We start from the raw sequence: 15630 nt of genomic DNA, 5'->3' as shown, positions 1-15630 counted from the left end.
TGATTCTCATCAAGTATTCTTTCTAATCTGTTAGTAATGACCCTTGTGAACAACTTGTAGATATGGGATAACAAGCTAATTGGTCTATAATTTCCAATTTCTGATTTATCTCCTTTCTTATGCAGCAAAACTATGATTGCATTATTCCACTGCTTAGGCATCACACCTTTTCTAATGCACTTTGTGAAGAGCCTTGCCAGTTTTTGTGTTATGTCTCTTCCTCCCAATTTTAACAACTCTACAGTAACTTCATCTTCCCCCGGGACTTTTCGATTCTTCATTTTCTTCAATGCATGTTCTACCTCATCAGGAAGAATATCGGGTATGTCGTATGTGTTGCTACTTTACAATCCATCTTCCCCACTGCTGGTATCATTCCCTCGCTCCTTGTATAATTCTCTATAGTAGTCTTCTGCTATTTGAATTATGCCTTCTCTGCTGTTTATAAGTACACCATCGCTATTCTTCAGTTTCAGTATCATTTGTCTTTCTGTATTACTGCTCATGGCTGCTGATTTAAATCCTTTGTTTTCCCTTAATGCTTGTTCTACTTTTCTTGTGTTAAATCTTCTTATGTCCTCTCTGAGTCTCTTTCTAATGGCTTTGCATAACTCAGTATACTCAATTTTCTCCCTGTCAGTGTTTTTCTTGCTCTTCATTTGTCGTCTTTGGTTCATCATGACAAGTGTTTCTTGACTAATTTTTTCTTCTTTGGATTTCTGTTTCCCTATAGGTTTCTTGGGCTTCATGACTTTCAGAAAGTTGTAATATTCCTCGTCGATATCTTGGTCCTGAGCAGTCTGCAGAAGCTCAAACTTGTTCTTAAGTTCCAGTACATACTGCTTTTTCTCCTCCTCTGTTATTTCAAAGACCTTTGTATTATTTACTCGAGTGAGTTTTTTCCTTTCCTTTCCTACATCTATGTCAAGTGTACATCTTACCATTCTGTGATCACTTCCAACATTTACCTTATTCAGGACGGTAACATCACTCACAATATATCTTCTGTTAGTGAGGATGAAGTCGATTTCATTAGTTGTTAATCCATTTGGACTCTTCCATGTCCACTTTCTGTTCACCCTTTTCTTGAAAAAAGTGTTCATTACTGACAGTCCTTGAGATTCTGCAAATTCCACAAGTCTTTCACCTCTTTTATTTCTTTCGCCAATTCCAAAATTTCCTATAGTTCCTCTTTCTGCGCTGTTTTGCCTTTTTCCAACCTTAGCATTGAAGTCCCCCATAATAATAGTGTAGTGGGTTTTCTGCTCATCTAGAAGACTCTCAATTTCAGTGTACATTTCTTCAACCTCTTCATCATCATGGCTCGATGTTGGTGCATAATTCAGAGTGCTGATTCCAATTCGAGTGCTGATTGGTACATTATATTACCAGAGCATGTAAGGACGTAACCTGCTGACATTTCAATATACTTTGTACATGTATACAGTATCTTATACACTGGTGCGCAAAACTTAAGGACCAACAACATTTCTAAACGTTACAACCACAAAATCAAACGAAACAGTGTGTGGCGATTTGCATACTGTGGCCTTTCAGTAGAAAGCTGGTGCACATGCAAAAAATTCAATCGTGATGAGAGGACACACATAAACAGATAAAAGCAGCAGTTCAGCAGTTATGTGCAAATTACCGAATGGTGAGCACGATTATTACAGACGTTCGATTGGTTTCATACAGTGCTACAGATAACGAAATGGCCAGTAGACAACATCTGGATGACTTTACCCGGGGTCGAATAATTGGAAAGCTCTAGGAAGGTCGAAGTGCAAAGGAGTGTGGCTGCACAGTTGGGTATCGCCTATACCATCGTCTCACGTCCGTAGTCGGCCTTCAGAACGACAGGTACAGCTGTTCGAAAGACAAGTGGTGGTCGTCCACGAAAAACAACGCCAAATGATGACAGCTATATACTCCTATAGGCCAAGAGGGGCCGACACCAGACAGCGGGATCCATTGCAAACCAGCTGCACAGGAGCACAGGACGCAGGATATCGCAGTTTTCTGTGGCCAGGCGACTCCACAAAGGTGGACTGTTTGCCCGACGGCCAGTACGTTGTGTCCCTTTAACACTTGCCCATCGGAGACACCGTTTACAGTGGTGCATCGAACACAAGGACTGGACAGAGCGCAACGGGGTAAGGTACTCTTTACTGATGAGAACAGATTCAGTCTCAACAACGATTCTGGACGTCAGCTAATCTGGCGAGAGGTTGGCACACGGTATCACCCTGCAAACATCACTGAAAGGGATCGATAGGGCGGTGGAGGTGTTCTCGTCTGGGGAGGCATTATCTTGGATGGACGTACACAACTCCAGATACTGGAAGGTGGTACTGTAACTGGTACAAGCTACTGTACTGAGGTAATCCTTCCCCATGTGCTTCTGTTCCGAGGTGCCATTGGCTACGAGTTCGTGTTTATGGACGAAAACGCCACACCCCATCGCACTGCAGCTGTTGATATGCTTTTGGAAAGTGAGGACATTGTTCGTATGGATTGGCCTGCCCGTTCCATCGATCTAAATCCCATCGAACAGATATGGGACGCTCTGGGGAACCGCACAGTGGCACGTCCACACCCACCAGAAAATATTCACCAGCTGAAGATGGCGCTGACAGAGGAAAGGACGATGCTACCGCAAGAACTTATCAACAACATTGTTCTAAGGTTCTAAGTATGGAAGGCGGTGCAAAGCATGCATCGACATTAGGGGTGGCCATATCTCCTACTGAGGACCACCTCTTGTTGTTGTTGTTGTTGTTGTTGTTGTTGTTGTTGTTGTTGTTGTTGTTGTTGTTTGGTTTTTAGGAGCATTAGCAACTAAGGCAATATTGCTCCGGGGATATGCTGTGGTCATTCCCTGACCTTTCCGCATCCTCCGTATTTGGTGGTCACGGGCTCGAATCCCGGTCTAAACAAGAAGCGTGTGCTACGCCCTGCTGCTCCTGCCCACCTGGCTACAGAGGCGCCGACCACCTCTTCCCTTTGTTCCATCTTTGACAGTGATGCATCTGTATCATGGCAGCCAGTGCTATGTTGCCATTTTTGAATAAAGTCCCTCTGTTCCGTTTTGTTTCCGTTGTTGTGTCGGTGTTGTTTCCTTCATCATTTCTGTACCTCACGAGGTTCCTGTGGTATGCTTTTCCCATTTCCAGACCACTCCTATGAGAAGCTACAGGTGAAAACCTGATTGGTCCTTAAGTTTTGCACACCAGTGTTCTAAGGGAACTTCAGATTTTGGTGGCTAAACTAAAACTACAGTTTTTCCATGTGTTATTTTGTATGATTACTGTTTCTTAAATCTCCTCTTGTCACTTAAGTGATTAAGTGAGAAGAGGAGATTTAAGAAACTGTGATTCTGTTCTAACTATTGCATTGCTTTTCTCTATCTGTAATGGACTTACTCTCCTGTCTGTTCGTTGAGATTTCTCGTTGTTTCCTCATGTTTTCACTGTTCTTTCTTTCTCTAACGTGGTGATATTGCTTCTGCTTTTTTTACAAAAACAAATAGGTTACTTATATTAACTGGACTCAGTTTTCTCATTTTGAACAATTTCCTTCAGACAGTACAGCCACTATTGATTTCCACCTGAGACACCAGAAATAGATGTCCCTTGCTATTTAAATAAAAATATCCTAACACTGCTTAACAGTGCATAAATCTCATTATTTGTGGATTATTTTCGGTGCTTATTTTGAAATTAGCAAGGAACTTCACATAGGCCCACCTAAATACAAAATTGATCATCAGTAAGGTTCTGAGTATAGAAAATTTTAGGTTTATCAATTGCATTGTAAATGATTTTTTTCGTCCTTTGAAACGCATGGAAAACGATAGTAAAAGAACCCATAACACATTAGCATTAGCATTAGTAGAGGCATTTGATGCAAGAAAGCAAGCTTATGCAGCATCAGCCAAAAAAAAAAAAAACCACTTCCACTTCACCCCTCTGTTCGTTCAAAATACCTGTCCAGCTGAGCCTTAAACTTATTTAGGCTATCAACTTCCACGACAAGGGATGGAAGTCTGTTCCACCAACCAACCACCCGCTGGCTAAAGGCAAATTTCCGCACGTCTATCCTACATCTGTCTTTCCTCAATTTGAATTTATGCCCTCTCAGGTGATTATTCTGAGCGAGAGGAAGAATCCCATCAGCATTGAGCATGCTCAAACCATTCAAGGCTTTATACATGGTAGAAAAGAAAAAAAAAAAAAAAAAAATAGCACACTTTTTTCTGTTTCAACAAAAACTTTCAAAAAATTAGAAATTTAACGTTGTGTGAAAGGCATACGTGGGATATTCTAGATTACTAAATCAGAATTATCAAATAACTGATGGTTAACTCTATGGAAGGTTTGAACTTAAATTGTGAGATTCATTGAATAGCGAGCTATTTCTATATGAGTAGGCTTCGTACTCAACCACTGGTGTGGGCCACTCTTGTGTACACATGTTGTGGATACAAGATTTACTTCCTTATCTGAGTTCTTTATTTCAGTCTGGTTTCCCCTCACTGTGTTACGGTAATTTAAATTCAAGATCAAAGACAACTACGGGAGTGCTGAAGAAAGGAGTGGCGGGTTTCCATCCGCATCCGGTCCCAAGACTAGAAGGAGCCAACGCACCACGTGAAATACAGAATCTCCATCCCATAATTCACCTTAAAGGGCCCATTGTTTTAGCTCTCACCCAGACTCGCTGTTCCAGATGACGTCGCTGCTCTGAGAAATCGAAAAGAAACTAACGTGGAACAGACGTTTACGATTTTATATGACGGTAGCTGAACTTGACTGGCACTGACAACACGAAAGAATCTAAACCAGTTGGTTAGATCGAGCACAATGATTATAAAATTGAGTGTAGCGGCGTACGTATTTAATGGGGTAACACGGCATTAAACACAGCTCCGTTTAGATAAACCAGGCCTATACAACACCCACCCTTTAGAGGTGCTGTGATTATATTCATGTCCAACAAAGGTGCCTTGAGCGGAAAAAGTTTTAAGTGCCTTTAACTCTAACTAGCTCGCTTCCAAGAAATTACTGTTCGACACCGATATATGGCCAGATCTTGAAGAAGTTTAGTTAACGGTTGGTAAAATGTTGAAATCCGTGCAGATTAATGATGCAGAATTAACCGATTTAGAAATTTTAACCAAATCACAAAACTTCATAAGCCAACGGCTTACGATGAATATTATGCAATTTAAAAATCGACTCAAAAACGCCTTCGTTTGTCTTTTTTTATTTAATTTTAGTATCCACTAAGCTATTCTATTGTGATACCGATTTAAAATATTTTCCATTTATTGCTCATTTATAGGCCATCACTCACGTTCTTTTTAGGGAGCTATTACCTTCGTGAGTGAGTGGCATTTATGTTTTAAGAAGTGCCAGAATTTTTCCATACGAATAATAACAATAACCCCATTTGCAATTTGAATTTCTTCAACATATGATATCAAATTAACTTTCTATCAGGATTAAATCTTTGTCATGATATTCAGATTATTTATGTTTTTTTTAATATATGAATATAAAAAAAGAGCTTGTATTCGTTTCTCATGATATTTAAAAAAACGCGCATAATCGAATAGTAGTAAATAAACGGAAAGAATTCGCAAATATCTGCTCTAAAATGAATAATCAAAACTGTCTGTCTCGTCAAAACAGACAGTTTTTGACTTAAGAGACATCCCTTGTTGCTGGTCTTGAGGATTTCCTCCAGAGTTATTTCTGTTTGTGACTGACTGCTATTAGTATTGGACACATGCAGTAATCGTATGAATATGTATATAGGGTTGGTCAGGGGAATCCCAAAGATTGTCGGTGGTTGCAGTGAAAAAGGACATCCGGCCTTGTCATTTGTCTCCACTCACTCTCATTACACCTTAAGAAGTCGGAGCAGCAATTGCAGAAAAGTCGATTCGCTCTATGTCCTCGTTATCAATGAGGAGCAGAATTTTGATTATTGGTTTCTTCTTTCGTAATAAAATCATCAGCGCAAAATCTGCACTGATGTGACTCTGTGCTTAAATTCGGAGCATTAAAGAAATTACTTGAATAAAAGGAAGTCAATACATTCAAGAGGCCAAGAACCGTAATAAGCCAAGCTGAATGTCAGTATCTCTGTTAAGTATTTTGCTTTGCCAAGGCAACTATAGTGTGAACATGATAAAAATACAGTGTGAACAATATAGTGTGAAAATCTATAGTGAGAACAACAAAAGTGTGAACAAGGCGTTGCCTTGTTCACATTTCCTCACCTCTCACGCAATCATACGCACGGCTATACCGGATGTGACGTTACGAATACTGGTGGCCATTTTTCTCCATAAGGCAGAGCAGAACAGTGCTGTTTATTGCAATAGCCTTCTTAGTATACAATATACAAGTATTCTCAAGTTACACGTTTCATGAAAATTTGTTTATGGATGAGTAAGAATTTTTTTTTTTGCAGTAATAACAATAAATTGCTATGGCAACGCTGCTGTTATAGCCTTACTTTGAGCCTATACACTGAAAAGAGAATTCATAGGATACTTTGTTCCTGGGCAACGCGACGCAATCATCCCTCTTGCTAGTGGACGAACCCACCGCTTGGCAGGTATATAGCCTGCACCATTGCATTCACGTAGACGGTAATTCGATGTCAGTAGGGGTAAACGTCGTGAGTTAACCAACTTTGAAAAAGGGATGATAGTGGCTGCAGTGACGCATAGCCATTACACTATCCCCGTTCGGCAGTATCAATAGTATATCGGGAATACGCTATTTCCGGAATAACATCTCATCGTGGAAAGGGTTGTATGTATTTAACTGTCGAAGGGTGGCACCCGGACATACATCCATCTCCACCAATTTAGCATATAATACCATGTTCTCATAATGGCTTGTTAGTGTAAGTGTGTGTAATGGGCTGTAAAGTGAAATAGGCTACTCTGCCACCAGATGATAGTCCATTGGGCAATTACCACCTGGTGCCCATCCCTAGCATGAGGAGTTAAGCCTGGGTCTACTAACTCTGGCGGTGCATATTGCAACTAGATCCTGCACCCACCAGTAAATGTGCAAGACTGGTGGGTGCCAGCAGTCGTGGAAAGCGTGGGCGGAGAAAGGTGGTGGATGAATGTGGCCGTCGACGTCTGTCTCGGGTTGTTTCAGCTAACCGGAGTGGCACAAATCACCGCCAGCTTCAACAAGGGAGGTGCCAGACACGTCTCCACCAAGACCATCAGGCGATCATTAGCCATAATTATGGGAGCTGCCGACCCACCAGAGTCCCATTGCTAACGCCAGGACACAGGACTCTACGCCTCAACTAGGCGAAAGAACATCTGCACTGGATCTTGGATGATTGGAGACGGGTTTCCTCATCCGATGAGTCCCGTTTCTAGTTATTTCGAGCGGACAGGAGGGTGCGTATCTGGCGGAAACCGCACGAAGATATCCACCCGTCATGTCAACAAGGAACTATTCAGGCAGGTCGACGGTCGATAATGGTCTGAACGTGTTGGGACCTCTGGTACGTCTAGACGCATCTCTGAACGGTCCAGGTTACTTGTCCATCCTTGCAGACCATCTGCATCCCTTCATGATCATCGTGCACCCACAGGGCAATGGATTCTTCCAGCAGGACAATGCGCCTCCCCACAGAGCCGTGGTGACTAGAACATGATTCGAAGAGCCTGACGTAGCCGAGTGGTCAGGTGCGAGAGTGCATAGCACGCGTTCCTTGAGTGGACCGGGGTTCGAGCCCGTGATTACTAAATACGATAAATATTTGTATGGATGATTTATTGTAAACTCTACTGACTTGGTTGTCGTGCCGGAGTATAAACAGAAAATTTAAGAGCATTCCGCAAATTTTACTACCATGGAATGGCCTCCCCGTTCAACGGACATGAACCCTGTGGGACATCTTCGGGATGCTGTGGAAAGGTCCGTTCGAGCTTTGGCTCCTCCACCCAGGAATGCGACGGAATTATGGACAGCGGTGCAGCCAACATGGATGGAAATACCTGTGGAACGCTTTCGTGAACTAGTGGACTCAATGCCTCGCCGTGCGGCTGCCCTTATCCAGGCGAAAGGTGGCCTACCCGTTACTAGGTAGGTATCCCATGATTTCTATCCACTCAGTGTAATTCAGCTCCAAGTAAGGCTATAACAGCAACTGTCAGAAAGTCACACCAACAACAGAATTACTTATTATATTTTACAAAATTTCTTGGAAATCTCTCAGTGATATAAATTTTCATCCAGAGTAGGCTTTCCGTTCAAATCAATGCGGTTAATAAAGTATCTCATAAAAAAGTCAGTTTTATCTTCGAAAAATGAAGCGTCTGAATAATGAAAATACGAAATTAGGGAAGTAAACTTATATTTCTTTATGATGCATGCATAATAATTCAAATGTTAAATAATCTTTAACTTTAAAAGGTTAGACAAGCCTAAAATAAAAAGGAACATCGATACCTTTTATTAAAAGCGAACATTTCTTTTTCTATGGCAGACTAAGAGAAAAGGCATTATTTCCCGGCTCTGGGAATGAAACTTATTGAACTTCATCAAATATTTAAATCTTTCCATCTCAAAATGCGATTAATAAAAACGCAAATGAGAAAATAAAGGGAAAGATCTTGTAATTAATCTAACGAAGAATTCGATTAGACGATAGACAGGGCTCAGAAATTTCCATCAGTTATCTTATAAACATCATCTTGGAAAAAAATAAATAAAGGAGGATCTAAATAAATTTAACATAATATTTAGCATCCATTAAAATTAACAAAAGACACAATGATACATGCTGGCAATTATGTATACAGAGATGCGTATAAAGTAGACTCCCGATTAACCGGGAAGTCGGGAAATTAATTTCCCAGGATAATCCGTAAAAGAAGCAAAAAATCGAGATCATGAATAATATGCATTTAATATAAAAAAACAAATTGTACGCATATTCATGTGTTCTATCATTTATTGAAAGAGGAACGTAAAGAAGTTTGTTTCTTTGCAACAGACCTTCCCACGAATGTCAGAACGTAAAAATAAATAAAGAAATTTTCTGTATATACTCCGGGAAGACCACACGGTCAAAGGAGTTCAGAAGATCGAAAGGATACAAGAAACAGCACCGTATTTAGTAGTTATGGCTTGAACCCCGGTCACCCAAAGCACTTATGTACCTTCGAGCCTGACCACTCTCCAGCACCTTTTTCATGTTCATCGATGAGTTTAAGTTTCTGTTGTATTGAAAGAACAACTCTTTTTCTTTTTAACCTGATGGGTAACTTTAAAACTTTTTAAATAAACACTAACAAACAAAATACGTATGTACTTACTGAACAACCGAACTCAAAGTACCGCCCACTTAACACGCACCAACTGATGAAAAATGAATACGTACCTGTTTGTATGCACACGCGGAGGAAGGATTGGAAGAATCCCTAAGGAACAGGATTGTAAATAGACTCCCAGTGGCGGATTAAGGGTTTGTGGGCCCCTAAGCGGTATTTTTTAAAAGCATTTAAATTTAAAAATAAATTATCGTAAGTAGGTACTGTAATTGATTTTTTAAAGACATCTAAATCAATTTTTTTTCCTCCCTGGTTAATCCGCAGCACGGTTAAACCACCCTCGGATAACCAGGAGTCTATTATATATGTATAGATAGATAGATGAAGAGAGAATCAATTCTTTCTTCTTTATTTTAACAAAAAAAATATACTTTTGTCAATTACTCAGTTGCTATCACTTGAAAATATGACTATGACCTTTATACCTTCCCACTTAAATCATCACTATCTTCCTAGAGAAACTTCGTTGCTCTCTCTCTCTCTCTCTCTCCGTTCCATTAACCTACACGAATGAGTTTCGGAAACTCCCTTCTCTCCCTCCACAACCTTTCATATGCTATCTTTCTTCGTCTTAAAGAGAAGCTTTCACTCTGCTCTTTTTCTATCCTTACAATTTAGACTGGTCTTAACTTTCCTTTCGCGTTTTCTCTATGGAACTCAATTTGTTTTTGTGCCTTTTATAATAATTTTTTATTTAATTATCAAGTTTAGTCTAACTGATCGTCATATTGGAGAGATGAAAACTATGAAATGCACGTAATGAGTAAGTAAAAAAAAATTAATCCTCCTTACCAACCGAGAACTTGAAGAATCACCACAAAAAAAAAAAAAAAAAAAGAAAGAAAGAAAAAAGTTTGTACTCGGACGACCTCGACTTGTTATCGATAAGCAAACAAAATGAAGATATTTTTTGTTTGCCTCTTTCTCTTCGGTTTATCTTATTTCAGTTATCTTTCCATAAGCGAACAAAGATTACAGGCTAATATGAGCAGTATATTACACGAATTCCTAAATTCTGTTTATCGTCATTTACATCCATCTTTCTTTCATTCCGCGCCCATCTCACTGTTGCTCCGACCATACGAAATGAATAAAGTCCACGGTGTAGTGGTGTACCATGGTATTCCACATAGATCACAACTCCGTAGAATCTTCCTAAGTGGCCATTGTACACTAGAGAAACCCAACCATCATAAGAGTGAGAGTTACGTTTCAATTTACACCATCAAGTTGATATTCAATGTAAAACTACTAAAAGTAAAGATAAAAAACAAATAATCAAAATCATTTCTGAATATCAAGGAGAAATCGAACCCCGAATGACATTGGTTATTAACAAAATGTATTATTATTATTATTATTATTATCCGTATGATGCAAGGAAGCCTGAGGCTTATGCTGCACCAGGAAAAAAAAAATTTCCCAAGTAACCCTGAGAGAGAGAGAGAGAGAGAGAGTCTAAAGTAGAAGGGAATCACCAAGAAAGAGAAGAATGATGATATCCAGCTCAGGACCCTGGGTGTGCCAAGCCCATACTCACCAGATGTGAGCCCCCGGGATTAATAACTCGTGAATGAATTTAATATGATGGGGCGAGATCAGATGGTTGGGCATTCCCAGTATAAACAAAATAAATTATCTTTATTGCCGCTAGTACACAGTACTAGAAACCAACAAACAGAAATTGAGTCAAGATTTAAAATTTTAACGATGAAGCCAAATCAACTTGCTTTTATATCACTGGATTCATTAGAAATTAATAAGAGGAGTTTACCTCAATATAGTACGTAGAACACTTCCGTATGATACCCTCCAGAAATTAAAACGGAAAAAACGAAAAAATCGACAACTTACCGGTACATTAAAGTAAAATATAAATAATTAAATAATCAATTTAACACAATTCAAAATCAATTTAAAAACAATTAAAATTCAAATTAACGCAATTAAAAGAATCTAACGAAAATATTCAAAACGATTTTTCGTTTATTTTCGTTAGATTCTTTTAATTGCGTTAATTTGAATTTTAATTGTTTTTAAATTGATTTTGAATTGTGTTAAATTGATTATTTAATTATTTATATTTTACTTTAATGTACCGGTAAGTTGTCGATTTTTTCGTTTTTTCTGTTTTAATTTCTGGAGGGTATCATACGGAAGTGTTCTGCGTACTATATTGAGGTAAACTCCTCTTATTAATTTCTAATATTATTATCAACGTAGAACATATTGAGTATTAAGCTCTGATTCATACTATCACTGGATTCAGTAACCAAAACAACCAAAAAAAAAAAAAAAAAAAAAAATTATATTTAGATATAATATTATTTTCGATAATGAAATACCAAAGATTTCCGAGATCAAAACTGAGCTAAAACCGAGTTATACATTTATAGACATGACACCGGGTAGGATTACAGAAATTAAAAGCATGTGACTGCTCAAAGGGAGTATGACCGGAGTACGAAATTCGACAACTGTATTAAAAGAAAGTTGAGAAAGATTCGGGACTCACCTGCTAACAGAAAGTGGCACGCCTCTGTCACTGACGTACCGCCACAGCCTGACAAAGAGACACGAAGCGCGAATCCCCCTCTGAGGTAACACTGGTTCACGTGGGTAGTAGAGAGAGTATCTTCTCCTTTATTTTTTGTTACACTTTTTTTTTTTTTAATATTATTATCCGTTTACCCAGTGAGCTTTCGGGATGAATGGGGTCTCTAGTCGATGTCATACATCCGTATAATATACGAGCACGATCAGATAAGAACCTTCCCTCCTCAGGTAAGCGGCGGTCCGACCTACGAACCCAAACTGCACGCACGCACTCGCACACACACCTGTTGAAGAGGGACGTGCTAAGCTCGCTGGCACACTACGGGGCCGGAGATTAACAATGAAATGGTCACGTCCTTTTTATCGTCCTCGTTTCACCCTACGAGCGCCTAACCATTGCTGTAATAATCCGCCCACGGCATCGAGTTGGCAGTGCGTGCGGAGAGGTCCATTTCTCGGCCGAACAGGCTCTCCTACGGCAACGTCCCGCACGATCTCAGCCCGATAAAAGTCGGAGTGGCAAAGTGAAAGGGCCTAACGGATACAACTAACAGAAGCGTCAGAGGCATCAGCCAGTAAGAATTTGGCTGCAGGGATCCACACGCTCTAACAAGAGCAGCTTCAGATGACGTCTAATATCAAGAATGTGTGGCCGGTGTGCCGAATCTAACTCTTTGTTTACCACTTTCGAATTGTGCACTCCGTGTGTGGTTTCTTGAGGGGTTATTAACGCGCGAATGTAACGCCTACCGCACGACCCGAATATGCTAACCTCATACAGGAAGAGGAGTTAGAGAGATGGAAACCCTTTCGCTAAATATTACTTTCATCCGCATCTTACTTCTTGTAACTCGGCCTGTTTTCTTTGATGTTGACGTTGCTAAGCAACATTAAGTTGGTGAGTAAGTGCTCCTAAATAAGAACTGCTTACTTAACTTTAGAACACTTCACTTCTCTGACAGAGTTCTCGGTTTCCACAAACAAAAACGTATATTAAACTTAGCGCTCGTCTCACAATCGAAATAAATCTTGGGAACACCCACACTTCGCTAGACAATCCGGAACCAAAGCCTTGTGGTTAAAAGGAACCTTTGATTTAATAAAGAAGCGTTTTTCTGTAGACAAAAATGGAAAAATTAATTCGATGTCTTTACAATTCTATTTTATATCAATAATGTGATATCAAGTTTGCAAAAGGAAAATCGTTCTGAAACTAGTTTATGGTTTCAGTCCGAAACCATAAAATAGTATTTACTTGTTCAATAGTTTTTTAGTGTCTTTTGTTATACCACGAGATAATTTTCGTTTCTTTTAATGTTCGGTCAAATTAGAAACACTGACGATTTCACCTAGATGTGGCGGTTGCTAAAAAATCTCGTTTGAAGAGTTTCAGAAGGAATATGTTTCCCTCGTGATTAGCACAGTGGATAAAATCGCCGTCTTCCGCCGCTGAGAAGAGACCCGAGTTCGAGTCCCGTTGATGACGTGAGGAATTTTAATGGTTCTTTTTCACAACGTGGCTGAGTTAGTCGATCTCAGGCGAGAACAGCGTGGCTTTTTCTCCCGAAAACTCTGGTTTTTCGTCCAGCAAACAGAAAATCGACCACAAAACACACGCAATTTACAGACAGTATACACGGAGCAACGTGGCCTTAGTTGTTAATGCTCCTAAAACCCAACAATAACGAGGAATATGTTCACCTCTTTCTACCAAAATAATAATTCTACTCATTCCATAGCTGCAGCCAAATTGACTTCATCTGAAACTTGCCAGATCTGTTCAAAAAGTAATACGACTGACTCTGTAGGAAACAATATTTTAATTACAGTCTTTGTGGCTTAATTCTCTTCGAAGTATACTCCTACATTCACACTTCTCCAAATGTTTCCATTAATCTTTGAAGGACCTCTGAAAAGTTAGCGAATAGCTAAAATCTGATCTGTCTTATTTTGATTGTTTTCATATGAAATCACTCCTTCTCCGAAGTTTTCTTTTTTTGTTGGAAGAGAAAAGTGTCACTTGAAAGGATATTAATGAAATGAAGGCTGTGGCACTTAGAGATAGTTTTATTTTTAATTCTTGTTGTTTTTATCGTTTTCCTTTTTTTTTTTTTTTTTTTTTTTGTGACGTTACTATGGTCATGAGCCCTCAGTGGATTATGATTATAGATAAAATTGTAATGTTGCTTTGTCTGTTTTGCTGGATGAAATACACTACTCGAGTTAACAGGGGAGTTTGACTTCTGAGGCTTCATGGAGTCTTGGACACGATACATGAGCACCTCGATATGAATGGAATCCTAGAGGTTCGTGAAAGGATTGCCTTGCCTGACCAATCTGGTTAAGTATTATGACGAAGTCATAAAACATTTAGATGCAAAAAAGAGGGCTTACCTATTTGTCTTATGAAAATTGCGAATTTCCAGGAAATAAAACCGTGCAAACCTCGCCCGAGACCTACTAACTCGGCCACGTTGTGAAATAGCCTATAAAACTTCGCTAGATTTTTAACGTGATTCGAATGCAGACGTTTTCCACAAGTCGTTGAAGGACAGCGATCGTAACCAGTGTTCTATATATGAAGGTGAAAGCTGTGATATTCTGCCAATTGTATATAGAACTGGTTCGCTCTGCAATTAATGACGAACTCACTGACCAAAACCAATTACTCTTCACATATACTCTCGCCTAAAAGTTTCGAATCACAGCGGATGACAACAGTTTTCATTTTTTTATTATTATTATTTTTTTTAGCTATGATAATGTAAGGTTTAATATTAAAATATTATAATATTAAATTATAAAAATATTATAAAAATTAATATTAAAACAACACACTACAAAGTATTTGGAGATTCTGCATTAAGCATTGAAAATTTCAACAAAAACAGTTAATGATTAATATTACCGATTATACTGCTTTTTCATCAAAATGTCCTCCACGAAATTTTATCATTGCCTTGCACAGATGTGGCATTCTGGCGATTAATTTTATAATAGTGGTTTGACTAACATTATTCAAAGCGATCTGCAAATTTCCCTGGGCCACCTGGTGTGGAACATGGTCCTGCAGGTCTGGACCTTTGAGAACGTAAAGATCATCGCATTTACGAATGGTTTAACAATCATAGTATCGGGCTCTCGAATAACCATCGAAGACAGAGAAAACCACGTCCTTTCAGAATGGGCAACAAGTTACGCATAAACCCTACTAAAACAAAGATGTTGTTGTTTAGAAATAAGCTGGATCTCAGGCGGCCACGGCAAGTAAAAATATCCAACATGCGACTTCCAATAGTCGCCCAAGCCACAGTCCTGGGAGTCGTCATAGGTCACAAGCTAAGTTTCCTTCACCACTTTTTTTTTTTATCTTTATATCTTTATTGCAGGCAGTGAATGGTTACATGATTGCCCGATGCAATAATACTCACAACAGCGACAATGCTAGGAGTTTAACACGAAATAACTAATACAGGAAAAATTACATAAAATATATATTAGAACATAAAACGTATAATGACATGTTTTACATTTAAAATTGATATTAACATGGGAAATGAAAACACATGAAAAGACGATGGCAGTCACTCGATTGAAGACGAAAGCTGTTCCCTGATGATGCGCCTTCTGTACTATTTGTCCTCTATGAACTTTTTGTAGTCCACATCCATCTCCTGGACGCTGTGGAGCAT

General features: G+C 39.2%; 1 protein-coding gene across 1 annotated transcript in view; it reads right to left on the bottom strand.

Annotated features, from left to right (window-relative positions):
* LOC150080583 (uncharacterized) overlaps positions 1 to 12654 on the bottom strand; it is a 95356-nt gene extending 82702 nt beyond the window's left edge. The window contains exon 1 of the mRNA XM_090381451.1: positions 11898 to 12654. The gene's annotated coding sequence lies outside the window, so the exon portion shown is untranslated. The remainder of the gene's footprint in view (positions 1 to 11897) is intronic.
* Positions 12655 to 15630: the final 2976 nt, after the last annotated feature.

Source organism: Mastigoproctus giganteus, chromosome 9, assembly GCF_048544385.1.
Source record: "Mastigoproctus giganteus isolate SK-2022 chromosome 9, ASM4854438v1, whole genome shotgun sequence".
NCBI lineage: Eukaryota > Metazoa > Arthropoda > Arachnida > Uropygi > Thelyphonidae > Mastigoproctus > Mastigoproctus giganteus.
This window is presented reverse-complemented; position numbering and strand designations above follow the sequence as displayed.